The following is a 15,067-nucleotide window of genomic DNA, read 5'->3' on the forward strand; positions in this document are numbered from 1 at the left end:
GAAAGGGTCCAAAATCACTCGCTCTTCGTAGAAAACTTTGTAATGAACCTTACTCAATAGTTTTTTCCATAATTTTAGCATCCATACACTAGCTATTCACGATTTTCCTTAAACGTTTTGAACCACCGCAGGTTGTTTGAAGTAAATCTCAATACAAATTTGAGGGAGATTTTTTAAACTGATTTTGATTACTAGCTGCATTTCCATAATCACGTAACAATCACTTGCTTTATCATATACACTCAGATCTCGAAAATCGCTCGTTATTTTCTACAAATCCATTCGTTGTTTTTTGTAAATGCCACAATCGCAAATGATTTTATTTCGTATGTGGTACGAAACATTCGAATACTCCAAAAATAATATGCGGGCATTGTACGCAGCTAATGCAAAGGGCATCGAAAATTTCGTTTGTAAAATAAATGGTATTTCTGTACCTGTCTGATAACATGTAGGAAGGCATATCGTACAATCGCGATTCTAGTTTTTATTTCACCAATTAATAAAATTGATAATTTTAGCTCTCCATAATAATTGATGCGAAACAATCAAACTAATACCAACGGATCCAGGGGAATCAATTCACTAAGGTGGCAGTTAACCTCCTTTCCCTTTTGTGGCGAATGATTTCCCCCCATTATCAACAGGTATAGAGTGCGTTCTTCATTGAAATCCTATCTCCAATATCAACTTGATGATTCCATCTTCATGGATGGCTGTCTAACAAATTTATCAGCATTATTCACAGCAACTAAAACAAAATACTTAACAGCAGGATAACAGCAGCAACAGGAACCTTTCAAAGACACAAAAATCTCGACGCATCACCGTCATCAGCAACAGGAGCAGCATAAATATGTACGGGCACTAGAAAACAAGAAGAGCAGCAGTTTACAGGTCCGTACGAAATTCAGTTCGTGTATTGTACGAATTAGGCATAATATTAGCATTTTGTCCGATGACAGCGATACAAATATTTCGTGAAATTTACGAAAAATATGTTTTATCTACGTTAGAGAATTATCGAAAAAATATTTTCAGTGCTACGGAAAATGGCTCTAATGTTGGCATATGGATCTAAGATTGGGCCATCGCTAAAAATCTGCTATTTATCAATTTTATCTTGATGAACGCGTCATTGAGACGGTACTAATGGATATTTTTGGTCGCTATTGAAAATTTAGTCGATTACTGAATTTATGTATGGGTTCAAATTAGGGACATTACATCCATTTCCCATATTTCATGAATTGAGAAAATACAAGTCAATCATACATTTCCTTCCGTCTAGCCATTAACATGCGAAAAGCTTCACTCAACAATTTCAGTTTGAACTACTAAAAAATTACACATGGTCTACAATAACAAAACAAACAAAAGCGATAATTGATTGAGCAGCAATGAATGAAATCAACCCATTTTAAACTCTCTTACCAGAAATTACTGTAAAAAACATCCTGCGTCGGCCGGGAATCGAACCCGGATCAACTGCTTGGAAGGCAACTATGCTGACCATTACACCACCGACGCCATGTTCAATTCTACAACAAGAGTATCAAACAAGAAAAAATATCCAGCCACGCTCCATATTAACTCCATTAACGCTTTTTAATTCCCATAAAAGGCAAAAATTTAATCGCCCACTTCCATCATCACGCAAACCAGCACCATAAAATTCAATATAAACGTAATAAACATCATTTACAGTACACAACGATGACTGCACTACAAGAGGAGCTGAAAACAATAAATCATATTGTTATCTGTGATGCCCCGTCATTACGGTGGGGAGCAATACCGTCAACGGGTTGCTGCTGGAAGGCACGCATTTTGCATTCAACTGTACTGAAGTGTTATCATAAATTGTTTACATTTCGTAAAAATGTTCAATTTGATAACTGTTAACCTTAATTTAACCTAGAAGTAGGAAAGCATTTTCTCCATGATCCCCCTTCTTCACTGGCTCTCAGAGCACGTCCTTCAAAAAAGGACCTAGTAATCGATACTCTTTCCCCTTAAAGTGGATCTGCAAACAAAACAAAAAACGCGGTAATTTCCCCAATCCAATAAGATACGGCGCCAAAGCGCCAAGCATGGCTCCATCTGCAGCCACCACTTGCTACTAGATTGACCTACCGGAATTGCTGCCAGCCTGATCCGCTCGAAGCTCCATTCCAACGGAGTGTGATTGTACCCCTCATTTTGGCACCGCAGTAGACATGCTCTCTACTCCGTTGCGACCGACGGAACTACTCGGCGAAGGGGAATGGAAATGCGTCGTCATCAAAGTAGCTTTCGTGCTTGGGGAAATCCTCGACTTGCTAAGACGGTGAAGCTTCCGGAAAACTGAAAAGGAGCAAATCTCTCCTCCTCTTTCGGTGGCTCCATTTGGCTAAAGGGAACAAATAGACTCCGATGAGTTTCTTTTTAGGCAATCTGCTCTCTCCACCACAGCAAAGCTTTTGCAGGAGAAATGGAGAAATTCGATGGAAATCATTTCACAATCGTGGGTAATAATGCCGAATGAGAAAATGTGAACCAACGCTGGATAAGAGAATTTCACAAGCTCAATTTTTCAGCTCACCTCTCATCAGATGAAACGTACCGACTAATACAGAAACTCCAAACATTGCCCTTATTGACGAACGACTTCCGGCTCATCTTGATTTATTCCACCCCAGTAGTAGGTAGCGCAAAATGACCGAAAAACTCCGCGTAAACCTGCGAGAAAAAAGAAACACGCAAAACGATTTCATCATCACCTTATTTCTTAGTAATGGTCAACGAACCAATAAACCAACAAGAGCAGAGCAGAGCACAGACGCACAAAAAAGTAAGATCTTCGGTGTTTTGCTCACCCGTTGGCCGCATGTCCCTTTCCCTTTGCCATCCTCCTCTCTGCACTCAAACGTACCGTAATACACTCTGCTGAGATACGCGATTTGTTAAACAAAGAGAACAACTCCCCAATGTCCGACGATGAAACTGGTTTACAATCCGTTCATCCCTCAACCGCTTCCAGCCTCCACTCGCTCTCTCGCACACGACACCCCGTAGACCGAGGCACGTATTCTCGTCGGGGTTTTTGCGCTAATAGCTCATAAATTTATCATCACACATCCGTGTCTCACCCCCGCCTGAAACCTGGAGAAGGTTGAAGATCTGTGCCATAGTGATCCTCGCTCCGTACGTCCTCCGTCCATGTCTCCTACAAAACACATCCAAACATACATATTATCAAGCACGAAGAACCTCTCTGGGAGTAGTCGCCGTCGTCGTCGTCGTCGTCGCCGGCAGCGTCCTTCTACAGCAGAACACTGCATATATCTACATTCTACACTCTGAAGATCAGTCGAAGGCGCGCACATAAATCTCCGGCTATTTTCGCCTCATGATACAGAGTACACCGCTGGCTGGCTGCCGCATCCTCATCGTCGTCACCGTCGTCATCGCGATCATCGTCATCATTATGGGATCATATGCATCAGTCGCATCAGCCGACCCAGCCCCGCCAACAAACAGCTATAATATGCACCACGTCGCTATAGAACGAAGTGGACACCGGAGGCAAGAAGTGCTGTTGTTGTTGTGATCATCTTCATCGCCCGGGACTGCAGTGCATTGATTGTGGGTGCATTGGTTGGTTATTGCTGCTGCTGCATGGGGGGGGGGGGAGGTAGGGTGGATGGTAAAATCACCACGACTGAGCGCAATTGGATGGTGTAAAAACTCACATGTTTGCAAGTCAGCGAAACAACACTGCAGCTGAGTTCTAGATCAGGGTTGAATGCTTTATAAAACTCGCGTTCGCGTTTCTGGAGCTTAGTCAAATTATGTATCTTGTTAAAATTGTCAGGCCCCTGAGACTTAGATAATTATGAATATATTGGTACATAGGAATTCAGAAATCCGCTGGAACAAAGCCAATTTTTATTATATTAGAATATTAAAGAATAGACAAAACTTTGAAACATTATTGAGTACTTACGGGACTTTACTAACATGTATAGTAGAGCATTTCCCGGAAGATTTCACCATCCCAAGAATCGGGAAGTAAAAATTCGACTTCCCGGTAAATCCCGGGACTCCGGGAAGTAAATAAAACAATGTGCAATGTTTGTTTGCTGGTTTCAAACTAGTTTTTTTCAACTTTGATGAGTTTTCTGTGTAGCTTTTAGCTGCAGACTGGTTCACCGCCTTTGAACAATGATTTCAAAAAGGAGATGCCTTCAATTTCTTCAATTAATGTGTATTTGCATAAATTTTTAGAATCAGAAAAAAACTCGCTCATCATTGGAGTTGGCCTGTTCCAAATTTCCTTATATCCAATAGATGTGATCAGTTATTATTTCAAGTTATAGATTTCATCAAAGCTGTTAGGAAGTTGAAGAAATCTGTTTCACCGGGTCCTGATGGTGTACCTGCAATTATTTTTTGCTGCTGTGTTGCTGTTTTAGCTGATCCCCTAGCTCGCATCTTTACCGCTTCGTTGCACCAAGGAGTTTTCCCCGAAATATGGAGACATTCCTTTATGTTCCCTGTCCACAAGAAGGGCGACAAACGTGACGTGACAAATTATCGTGGCATAACAAGTCTATCTGCAGCTTCAAAATTATTCGAGATCATTGTGAACGAAGCTATCTTCTTTCATGTCAAGAGCTACATTTCAGCAACGCAACACGGATTTATGCCAGGACGCTCAGTTACATCAAATTTGCTGGAGTTCACCTCAACATGTATAAATCACTTGGAAAATAGGGCTCAAGTAGATACCGTTTATACCGATCTGAAAGCGGCATTCGATTGCATCGATCATGGTATTCTTCTTCGGAAAATGTCTCGTCTGGGAATTTCGGATGGTTTGGTTGATTGGCTGAAATCATATCTTTCCAACAGAACACTTCGTGTCAAGCTGGGTTCGTGCACTTCATCACCATTTGCTGCAACCTCCGGTGTTCCCCAGGGCAGCAATTTAGGACCATTGCTGTTCACAATCTTCTTCAACGATGTGACGCTCCTCTTGCCGAGTGGTTGTGTGCTCATATACGCCGATGATCTCAAACTATACATTGTTGTCAAGAACGTCGAGGATTGCCGTCAGCTCCAAGCAATGTTAGACCAATTTGTTGATTGGTGCCGATTAAACAAGCTTTCCGTCAGTATATCAAAATGTGTGGTAATGACATTTAATCGCACAAGAACGCCAATCGTATTCGATTACTCAATTGATGGATTTGTACTAGAAAGAGTAGAACAAGTAAGCGACCTAGGTGTAATGCTGGACCCTAAACTTACGTTTGGCTTACACCGTTCAATGGTAATCACTAAGGCTAATCGTCAGCTTGGTTTTATATCAAGAATCTCAAGAGATTTTTCGGATCCGTACTGTTTAAAAGCACTGTACTGTTCACTCGTTCGTCCGATTATCGAGACTGCATCTGTTGTTTGGACTCCCTACCAACTTTCCTGGAACATCAGAATAGAACGTATCCAAAAAACATTCATTCGTCGAGCATTAAGACAACTTCCTTGGAGAGATTCACTAAACTTACCTCCGTATGCTGAGAGATGTCGCTTGCTAAGCATGGACACGTTACAACGACGGCGACAAATTCAACAGGCAACATTCGTCGCGAAGTTATTAAGTGGTGAAATTGACTCTACCCACTTACTCTCTTGCTTGAACTTTCGTGCGCCAAGCAGATTTCTACGCTCAACGTTCCTATTGCGTCAAGACTCACACCGCTCTTCTTTTGGACAACATGAACCTGTTACGAGTATGATTCGCACGTTTTCTACAGTTGAAGAGTTGTTCGAGTTTGGGGAACCTGCTGCTCAATTCCAGAGACGTATTATTAACTCCAGATACATTTAGTATTTGTTATTTAAGACTTATTGTCAGATGGATGTATTAAATAAAAATAAAAAAAAATAAAATAAAAAAAATAAACAATTGCTTTCCGAAATTCAGCCCAATAGGCCTCAGCATAATCATATTTTAAAATTTGTATTATTTTGCTACTCAAAATATATTAAACAACAAAACGACTTCAGTTAAAAACATTCGAAATCTCGAACTGTTAAAACACTTTAAGTCTTGGACTAGGGAAATTTTAATTTACTTATTAAGAAGGAGAAACATTCACCATTGCGTGATAATTTACATATCATTGTGAACTTTACATTTAATGGTGTCTTAAAATGTGGGATAACATTTTTATAAAAAAAATCAATATCACCCACCGAACGAAATTTTAAGGTTCTCCTCTTTCGTTTGAGGCTATAGAGTGTCCCAGGATATCTAAGTACGATTTAAAAAAAACGACAACGTAACTCGGTTTACAGCAAATTCGATTTTTATTTCGTATCCATGTTCTCTATAGTATTCTCTTACAGTTAAACGTAGAAAATCCGTAATCCGATCAGTCACAAGCCAAGGAGCGGATTTTCGATATCACGCTACTCATTAGGTTCAGCACAGATGTCTTTCTAACAATTTTGGATACTTTTTCCCAGTCTTTCGCAAACTTTGTAACGGAATCCGCTGCCTTTACAAGTTTCCGTAAATATGGCCCAAAAAATGTTCTCCCCCTGTTTCTTAAGTGCCTGGTGTGCTCTCGCTTTCCTTTGTTGCCGGTGTGACTCGACTGCGCTGATCTATTATTAGGTTTTTGCGATGACCATTGCTTTTGTGCGCAGAGTGACTTGAAAAAGAAAAGTGATATTCAGTTATTGTGCGGTTGGAATCGCTGGAGGAGGAATTGTTTAAAAATGACTAGAGAAAAATTAGAATCGGGAATGCACTCCCGGATATATTGATTTGGTGAGTACGTTCCAGTTGAAGATTGTTCTTATATATTTCTCGATTGCATTTTCGAGGGGACGTGTCTGCTTTTGTGGGCAGTACGTTTGATGGTCGGTTTGGAGGGGGAAAGGTAGCTCATCGATTCTTCCGGTCCACCTCCTAGCATCGTGCTATAAGGTACCAGGCGATAACCAGGGTAGTTGATCGATAGCTCGATGACGTCATTTCGTTGGCGTCTGCAATGGGAAATTCTCATAGCAGGCGTTGACGATGGGACGTTGTCGAGTTGTTGAATAGTATAATAATAATATATAATAATAATATTTTTTTTTTCTTTATTTGAGAGATTTTTAGCCATAGGCTAGTTCATCTCTAAATATAATAATATTCCGCCCACTATATCACAAGAAATTGCGAGTAGCTGAGTGGAATGGAGATAAGTTAAGCATTGGGTACAGGGCCAAGTCTCCCCTGGGTGGTGCCAAAAGATGAGCGCAATAGAATCATCAAGTTGCCATAAGGCACGGAATGACACTATTGCTTGGCTGGGTAACACTAGTTTACAGCATTTTTGAACTCGGTAAGGTGATGATCATTTCCAATGCAAAATCCTACGCTGAATTCAATGCCGTGGTCAGAAAAAATTAAAGTAGAGCCATTTTTGAGATATACAAAAATTTTGATTTTTTGAATTTTGGACAAAAGTACGATTACTAAAATGTCAATATCTTTGAAACTAGTGCACCAATTTCAAATCTTTTTTTATGAAAATGAAGCGAAATAAATTTGCTATCGTTGACTAGCATATTATGTCTTAATTAAAAATTTTAATTTTTAAGTCATTTAAAAATTTACAGCATTTTTTTTTATTTTTCCTGCGAATTTTCCATAAAAAATCTTGTTTTAATCAACATTTTTAATGGGATAAAAAGATTCAAAAAATCATTCCATAATTTATTCTTAAAGTCCATTCAAAACCGGAGAAAATGAGCCTTTAATGGATGAAATCGGTTGGAAATTGTCGAAGTTATGAGCATTTTTGTAAAACACTTAAAAATGTTGCTGAAATACAACAGTTTTAGAGTTCCTTTTCTAGGTGTCGTTGTAAGCATCCAAATCGCATGTAAAGTTTTCATGGGAGATTCTTTTCTCTACATATCAATTTGATTAAGGCATATCAGGATTTAAAACCGAGTTGATACAAAAGAAATTTATTTAGGTTTTATTAAAAATGATTGAGAATCGAATGACTTTGTCTTCGATGTTTTGAACTTGGTTCTCGAATCAGAAACCAACAATAGTCACCCATCATTGCTTCATCCCAAAACCCTTGGTAACTACGTTCCATCATCTTCATTTGTTGGTGAAAACGTTTGCCGTGCTCATCACTCTCGTCACCAAGATTTTCCGGGAAAAAATCCATGTGAGAATGTAGGAAATGTATCTTCAAAGACATATTCACACCTGTGTTCAGTTAAATTATAATTGTTGAAAATATCCCATTTAATTTTGCGTGACAGCTGGTAGTGTTAGTGAAATGCACCGTATGCGTACACGTCCGCAGAAAGGCTTACTGGAAGTGGTGCATGAACCTAGGAGCGAGACAACGGCCAATCTTGGAACATTCAATTTCCATGATTTTACAAAAAATTTCATAACTTCGACAATTTCCAACCGATTTCATCCATTAAAGGCTCATTTTCTCCAGTTTTTAATGGACTTTAAGAATAAATTATTGAAATATTTTTTGAGTCTTTTTATCCCATTAAAAATGTTGATTAAAACAAGATTTTTATGGAAAATTCGCAGGAAAAAAAAAATGCTGTAAATTTTTAAATGACTTTAAAATTAAATTTTTAATTAAGACATAATATTCTAATGAACGATAGAAAATTTATTTAGCTTCACTTTCATAAAAAAAGATTTAAAATTGGTGCACTAGTTCCAAAGATATTGACATTTTAGTAATCGTACTTTTGTCCAAAATTCAAAAAATCAAAATTTTTGTATATCTCAAAAATGGTTCTACTTTAATTTTTTCTGACCACGGCATTGAATTCAGCGTAGGATTTTGCATTAGAAACGTTGGTCAACCACTAAAGTTCACACTTTTTATGTTGTTTTGTAAACTAGTGTAATCAAAGTCTTCCATTCGTTAGTCATTTCAGGTGGATTAGAACAGGTTTAGGTGGGCGTTGGCCAGATTTGGATTTTTCAGATGTAATCCTGGATAGGACCCTGTCATTGAACGTCACGTGAAAGTGGAACTTAATGAAGGCCTAAGTACTTTTTCGTAGTTTTTAGTTTTCGGATTTGAAAGATCGTCGGTTACAGTGGCCTGCTTACTGAGCAGAAAAACGCGGTCCCAGGTCCTTACATATCAAAGAGATTTATGGTAAAATCGCTTGTGTATCGTGTATTTTGCGAAACTCGTTGTTGTCGTTGGTTCCGGGTTTGAATGGATACACAAATTTGAGCAACGGTATTATGTGATATGAGGGGCTCGGTGGCCTTAGAGCAACCGTTTTTGCTTACTGCGCAGAACATCATGAGTCTAATCGTCAATCGTTTTATTTTTAATATGACTACATGGTAATAACAGAAACTCGGTGATTAAAAAGGTGCTCGTCTGCCTAGTGGCAAACGTTTTTGCTTACTGAGCAGAAGACCGTGGGTTTAGTCCCAAGCTCCTTTGCGTTATATGATCGTTAGGACATGAATTCAGCTTATCGTTTACCAAAACGAACCTTGCTGCAAACCCAACCCTTTTATCCAACATCCCAGTGATTCCTCGTGGAAGTGCAGAGGTGTTCTCGGCTTCCATCAAAGCGAGTGTCATGTCAACACAATCCTTCCCATTCCTTTTTTGACCTGTGTTCGGGCGTGGCCGGCGCTGGTATTGCCTAATTTAAGATCACCAGTTTTTACACATTGAGGATGATTGCTAGTCCCAAGCATCGTCTATTGGTTCTCTGTGTAATTACAGCTGATCTGGCAGTAACAGAGTAGCAACCGTGGGCGGTCAATCAAGCTCAAGCTCAAGTACGTTTGATGGTTGGTTTGGTGTGGCTGGTGGCTCGCCCGCGCATGCTGCGCCGCTGTCAGGTGGGGGAAAATTGCCCCTATCTGATGGTGGGATGCCAGTTGCGCCGAATTGGGGATCGGATGCATTGTTTGCGGGAGCGGATGCGTCCCTTCGGGGGAGTAATCGAGATTTATTTTCATCGCTCCCATTTGTCAGACGGATGACCTCGATCGCATGAAACATGCTCCTTGGAGTTTTTTACGGTTAGTGGTGTTTAGTTTGGTTGTTGCGATTAGATGCGTATGTTGAGCTTGAAATTTCGGAAAGGGTGTAAGACCTCTATTGAAAAAATCGTGGAGGTGCCGGGCAAAGGTGTTATATCCTAGACAAATGGTAAGTTACAAATTCGATCTTGTCATCGTCGTAGTCGCGGTCGTAATCGTCGCCATCGTCGGCGTAGGCAGTACCGTTAGTGTATTTAAAATGTACCATCAGCCGCTGAAACTATATGAATTATCGCGTATCTCTGTTGTTCATTACTACCAAGTGAAAACTTAATCATATTTTGTCGCTTGTGTTGTGGTTTTTAGATGCTCGATAACCTTGGAGGGATCGGTTTTGCTTCATGAGCAGAATATCATGGGTTTAATCCCAAGCTCTCCCACAACAGAATAAACCACCATCGTTGGGTTCCGAGAGCATAAAGCGCAGTTAATAACCAATAGTTGAATAGTTTAAACTACGAATTTCGCAAAGGGTGTATGCGTGATCCAGTTTGGAAGACATTGTTGGCTGCTTTCAGAGACGTCGCTTCATTTGAATAACTTTTTGTTGAGTCGGTCGTAGATTGTGGTAATGTAAGGGGCACGGTGGCTATAGAGCAACTGTTGTTTAATGAGTAGATGATCATGGGACAAAACCCAAGCCTTATTACATTACTAAGTTAATATATCGAGGCCTCTATTGTAGAAAATCGTTAATATCAGAAATTGGAGGAACGATTCAGAACAGTAATAAGTATATTTAGACAAATGTTACGTACGCCTGAATCGGTTCGGAAGACATTGTTAACTACTTTGGATGATTTTATTTTATTGTAATAGGTTCTTGTAACCGATAATGAACGATCGTCGCTTGGTTGTTGTGATGTAAAGGGCACGGTGGCCTTAGAGCGACCGATTTTGCTTACTAAACAGAAGATCGTGGGTTAAAACCCAAGCCTCTTTACATTACTGAGTTGATAGGGTCGCGTCATTTGCTTAACAAAACAATAACGTCCTTCCCGTGACAACCGTGGAAAGCCGTTGAAATAACAATCCTTTCCCTCCCCGGTGACCGTAAGGACGTGGCCGGTGCCATTATTGACCTCAAAAATATGGATTCTCCGGATTTTGTACACTGAGAATGGATTGCTAGTCCCAAGCCTCATTCATATGGTTCTTTGTGCAAATTTCGCTAAATCTGATCAATCACGGAGTAGCAACTACTGAAATGTATGGTCGTCAGTGCTCATGCTCATGCTCATGATTGAAGTGCATCCTCTTGGATGTAATATTGAAATTTATTATTTACTGTGTACCACAGTCACACAATTTTTTCGGTAAAATCGACTTATCCGCGTCGTCAACACTTTGGCCATCACGAGCGGTCATCGTCCATAATCACGCACATCGAATTGGTCGTATAACTTCCGCGCCCTCGGTTTGACGGATGCGGCTTGTTTTTCACTACGCTTTGACTTCTTCTGTTTCTTATATGTCTTTAGACCCATTTTTGCCTTGATCCACTGGACGTTACTCTTCGACGATCCCACATTTTTAGCCACGTCTCGAACCGAGTGAAAACTTGCACGATTTTCCGGTCTAGATTTCGGTAAACAGGGTTCGATTTGCGTCCAGATTTTTGCTTGTCCTGGAAAGTTGCCTCATCACCATACTTCCGAACAGGGATGGAAAATCATTTACATTCATTTCGTGCATTCATTTACATTTATTTGCCTCTAACTTTTTTCATCAACAGAATTCCGTAAAACAGTGTTTAAAGCTTTGGTAGGTCTTTGATATTAGCTACATTTTTTGTAAACAACTCAAATCTGTATCTCTTATGCATGATGAATCAGAGCGATAAGAACCTACCATTGTTTTTCAGTGAATGTAAATTGCATTCACTGAAAAACAATAACATGTTCTGCCAGCTCTATTTCATCATGCATCAGAGATTCAGATTTTAGTTACAAACAAAAGTTGTAGTTAATATCAAAAGCTACAAAAGCTTTATACATCATTTAAAGGTATTCTGTTGATGAAAAAAGATAGAGGCAAATGAATGTAAATGAATGCACGAAATGAATATAAATGATTTTCCATCCCTGCTTCCGAATCACGTTTCCAACGGCTCCGATGCTTACACCTTCCAATTTCTCTATTTTTGACGTAGGAATACGTCTTTAATTTCTATTCTGGGGGTCACATTAAAAAAATCAAAATTCAGATATATAACAAAAAATCCCAAACACCGACGCATATCGAACAAACGACACATTGCGCATGCTCACATGAGCGAGCTCAATGCTCGGTTGATCGCTCACCATTTCACCAATGAAAGGAAGGGAAGAGAAAAGCAGCGATAGTAAAAAACGCTTGTTTTCTTCGTCAGATTATTACATCATTGGTTGCTAGACCGTCTAGCAGTATAGTTCGTTCGTTCGTTCGCTCCGCTATCGAGTTTCTTCTAATTAATTTTATTGTTACGTTCGCGTCGTGGAAGTGCTGTCATCAACAGGCGCATTGGCAAGTCTAATTGCACTTGCCACGAAACAAAGCATGGTACGCAAGCGTTCTAATACTCCTACATAGGAGGGCCCTAGTAGGAAGGCCCAAACGAACGCCAGCACTGCTTCGGATAACACAGATAATCCGTTGCTACAGAACAACCAATTCTCGGTGCTCGGAGTTGAAAATGGTGACGCCGTTAAAATTGCCAAAAAGGAGCGGATTCATCCGCTGTTTACCCCGATGAAGGACGTCCCTAATAAGCGGGTACCATACTCTAACGATATCATAGATGGTACGACTATCCCACATAAAGTTGGGATGATATCCCGAATTGGTGGTTAGGCGCTTCTTATGGTTATTGTTTATGCGGGGTCGCCAAGCTTAGGGATGAGCTGGCAAAACTCAAATTGTTCCCACCTACAGCAGTACAAGTCGATTGGTGACCTACTGAAGAACTGTACGGTGGAGTTTTACACCCACGATTAGCCTTCGGTGAAACCATTGAATTTTGTATTACGGGGACTGCCGTCGTACGAAGCTGTTGCCATAAAAGATGAACTGGTGAGGCTTGGATTGAAACCAGAGGCAGTCCACCCAATAAATCGACCTGGAAGCTGACCAAAATTCTCAAAAATAAGCCAAGAACCATTCCACCACTTGTGCCGTTGAATCAACTCAATGATTCAGTTGCCCATCTGATAACCCCTGAAGAGAAGGCTGATGCTATAGGTCAACACTTCGTCAGCTCTCACAATCTCGGGCTGAACATTACTAGTCCGTTCGATACTGCAGTTGCGGTAAATGCAACCAACCTCCATCGAATTCCCAACAACTGTCCTGTGGAATCCGAGGTTATGGCTGACAAACTATTGACCTACACTAAATCATCTAAAAATATGAAGGCCCCAGGTTTCGACCAAATTCAACCATCTGGCACTGATTATTAACTTTTTAACAATCATTTGGCGCTGGAAGTCAGCTAAAGTCGCCCCATTCGCAAACCTGGGAAAGATCCATCCTCTCCTTCAAGCTACCGACCCATCAGTCTTCTCTCGGGGTTATCCAAGCTGTTCGAAAGAGCAATCTACCATCGACTCCCGGCATCTGCCGAGGAAAACAACTTATTGCTCGAGGAGCAGTTTGGCTTCCGTAAAGGTCGCTCGATGGTTCACCAGCTGACTTGAGTAACAAACATTCACAGATGGAACAAGTCTATATCTAAAACATCTGCCATGATATTGTTGGACGTTGAAAAAGCGTTCGACAATGTTTGGTATTCCAATCTTCCTAGTGAAAATAATTAATAATTACCTCTCGGAGAGGACATTCAGAGTATCTCTCTATGGCATCACATCGGATGCTTTCCACACGGTGTTGGCCCCATCTTGTTCAACCTGTTCACCTCCGATATGCCGGCTCTCCCTGATGGTGGATCGCTGTCTCTGTTCGCAGATCACACATCCATCATCATTAAGGGTAGGGTCATCGGAACTCTGACCGCCAAACTTCAGAGAGGCCTAAAATTCCTGTCAGAATTTTTCAACAGCTGGAAGATCCGTATCAACGAGTAGTGTACCTCGGCCTTACACTCGACAGTAAGCTGCTTTTCAGGGAACACATTGACAAAGCAAAAACCAAATGTAACATCCTGATGAGATCCTTATATCCACTTATCAACAGGAGATCCACTTAATCCCTGAAAAATAAACTTGCTGTCTATAAGCAAATAATCCTTCCTGAAATAGAGTACGGTATGCCAATCTGGGAAAGTATCAGAAATTCCCATCACCTCAAATTACAAAGAGTCCAAAACAAATTTTTGGGGATGATCCTTAACAGTCCACAATGAGGAACTCTGAGGTCCATCGCCTGGCTGGTCTTCAGACGCTGGAGCTACGGAGGACAGCTACCATCCGAAATGTCAGAGATCATCTGATCATTAGGGATCTGGCACTTTAGGTTGTGCTTTAGATTAATGTAAACAATGATTCAGTGTGATAATCAGCTGTTAAAACGTCATCATAATACTAGTCTCATATGAAAGGAGTGACCCTAAACTTTGGTTTTAATAAGTTATTCTTCCAGAGGCACCGTGAAAACATAAGAATAAAATGATGTGAAGAAATTTTCAACCAGTCCAAATGGATTCCTTAAACTTCTTTCGAATCGTTGCTACAGAATTTGAAACATTCGTTTATAAGTTTCATAATCCTTCAAAACTTTATGAAATCTCTTTGATTAGTGGTGAAGCGCCCATACTCCGTTGCGCATCCATGTTTCACTCCCGTGTTGAAGTGCCCAACGTAGAGCAACAACTCGCGTGGTCTTTCTTTCTCCGTAAAATGAAAGACAGTGCAATTCCATTTCTACTGTATGGAAAAAGCTCTTTGATGAATCAGTTATCCTGAGGTTGGAACTGTGCTCGTCCGCACCTAGCAAACCTCGGATAATAAACTCATCAGA

General features: G+C 40.4%; 1 non-coding gene across 1 annotated transcript; it reads right to left on the bottom strand.

Moving 5' to 3' along the window:
* Positions 1 to 1,458: 1,458 nt before the first annotated feature.
* On the bottom strand, positions 1,459 to 1,530 carry TRNAG-UCC (transfer RNA glycine (anticodon UCC)). The gene has a single exon. It is a non-coding gene; the product is annotated as a tRNA-Gly (tRNA).
* Positions 1,531 to 15,067: the final 13,537 nt, after the last annotated feature.

Source organism: Ochlerotatus camptorhynchus, unplaced genomic scaffold (genome assembly GCF_037179485.1).
Source record: "Ochlerotatus camptorhynchus isolate MF236.1 unplaced genomic scaffold, CSIRO-AGI_Acam_v1.1 ptg000112l, whole genome shotgun sequence".
Classification (NCBI taxonomy): Eukaryota; Metazoa; Arthropoda; class Insecta; order Diptera; family Culicidae; genus Ochlerotatus; species Ochlerotatus camptorhynchus.